We start from the raw sequence: 2,181 nt of genomic DNA on the forward strand, positions 1-2,181 counted from the left end.
TCTTATGCAACTTAAAAAGCAGGTCCAGAGTGGTACGATAGGTCATTAGTGCATCAGAGTAGCTGTCATAGATGTGGAATCCAAGAGTGAAGTTGGGCAGGATGCGAGGATCCTTGTTGATCTCTTTCACAGCAAACACTAAAGCCAATACATGTTGGTAGAACTTTGTTATCACACTGTAAATAAAGTGACTTTCTTCAAAAGAAAATTGTGCCATGCATTATATAGTTAGAAAGAGATAACCAATGATCAAAATATTATGAGAAACAAACATTGACAAAGAAATATTCTGAAATTCAGAGTGTTATGATTCAAGGCTCATCTCCTACATTAAGTGATTTGTTTAATTGTATCCTTTAACAGATATTTAAATTGAAAACCCAGAATGGATGTGATAGAGAACTGATATACCCTGAAATGTTAAAGGATGTTGCTGAATAAAAAGTAATGTATTCCCTTGGAATAATTGGAGGAACGATGAAAAACGTTAGAGAAGAAAGACAGGATAACATTCCAGAAATATCTGTATAGTTGTCATTTAGAAGAATTCTACAGAAGAAATTCCATTTTTCCTGCCCTTAAAAAGGAGAGTCTATATTCATGTTAAAGTTTCCATGCAAGTTTTGGTCCTTTATAAACTTTCAACCAGTTCTATAATAGCATAAAAATTACTTCATGCCTGGGTTGGATTAGAAGATCTTTAAGGTTCCTTCCCACTATGTGATTCTATTATTCTGTTAAAACGTTCATTTTCTAATGAAAATACTTCTGTACAATCAGCTTAAGGGTATTTATTGTTGTAAAAACTAAACATATTGCTCCTATATTTGAAACAAAATAATGGATAGCAGTAATCATTAAATTAGCCCAAAAACTCTGAAGAGAAGTCAGTTACCAAGTTGGAAGAAATGGAATGGGTTTATTTATTTTTTAATGAGAATCTGAGCTGAGTGGAACAAATTTATTAGTAAATATTAAAGGGGGATTTCAGTGATGAGGAACGTAGAGCTGATGAATATAACCAAATATTTAGAAATTCATTTTTCCTTCCCCCATGAACTCTTTCTGCTCTTAAGAGGAGATAGTGAGTAGAAGAGGCCATAGTTCCTACTTGTAAAGTTTTGTGTTTCAGTTTTGCATTTTTCTTTGAAAGGTTGTGATCTTTTGAAATAGGACCACAAATATCTAATTAATATATGACAAGATAGAGACACGGTATAAATAACTAGTGCCTCCCCAAGATTTTGGAAATGATTTTTCATTCCACAGTCAATGTTTATAGTTAAAACATTATAGTGCCTTTTATGTTATGGTGAATTAGGGCTGGTTCTTTTTCCTCTGTTAGAAAAGGTTTCAGTTCCCAACAGAATATCTGCTTGTCCTGGGCTTTTGGTTTAATTAGAAAATAGGATGTTGGATTAGCAAATAATTAACAAAAAATTACCAAACTGCTGTTAAAGATATGTCCATCATACATTTATATTCATTAACAGAGTATGATGGAACCTCTCTGTTTTACAAAGATGGAAAAAGAAAGCAGCATTAGATTAAAATAAGTTAAGAGAGTAATTTCTTACAATGGGAAGTCAACCAATTCTTCAGAAGGATGTTTATCAAAAATAACTCTGGGGAACATGTAGTGAACATGAGACATCAATCCACCAATGAGAAGGTCTCCGTCCTGGTGCCATTCCTGTGGAATTTGAATGGCTTCATCTCCAGTGCACTTAAGAGGTTGCACCTTCACGGCCAATTCTGAAAATAGTAATAAGGCAATAATACTCAACATTCCTGCTCATTTGGTCTATCCTATGTTGCTATTGCCAGCAGCCTTGATACCAACACTATAGATAGTGAAACAGCTGCTACCTTTGTTGAGATCTGTCTTAAGAATATTTTATGTCTCATTCACTGATCTGATCCATTTTCTTCAGCCTCACTTATGTCTGGATGCTTGAAGTGTAAAGGACAGATTTGCCTATTGAGTCTACCACCTAATTATCAGCCTCTTTTTTTCATTTGCAGTTAAAAAGAGCACCAGCTGTGAAGCTTTAGCAGAATGTCAATGGTCTTGTAGAATTACTCTAAGATGGTGATCAGTGTATATTTCACATGTGTGGAGTAATGTAACTGGTTTCACATAGAGAAATCTGGGAGAATATATATCTATTCTGAGATTTG

This window comes from Protobothrops mucrosquamatus, unplaced genomic scaffold (genome assembly GCF_001527695.2).
Source record: "Protobothrops mucrosquamatus isolate PMUCROS unplaced genomic scaffold, P.Mucros_1.0 scaffold695, whole genome shotgun sequence".
Lineage (NCBI taxonomy): Eukaryota > Metazoa > Chordata > Lepidosauria > Squamata > Viperidae > Protobothrops > Protobothrops mucrosquamatus.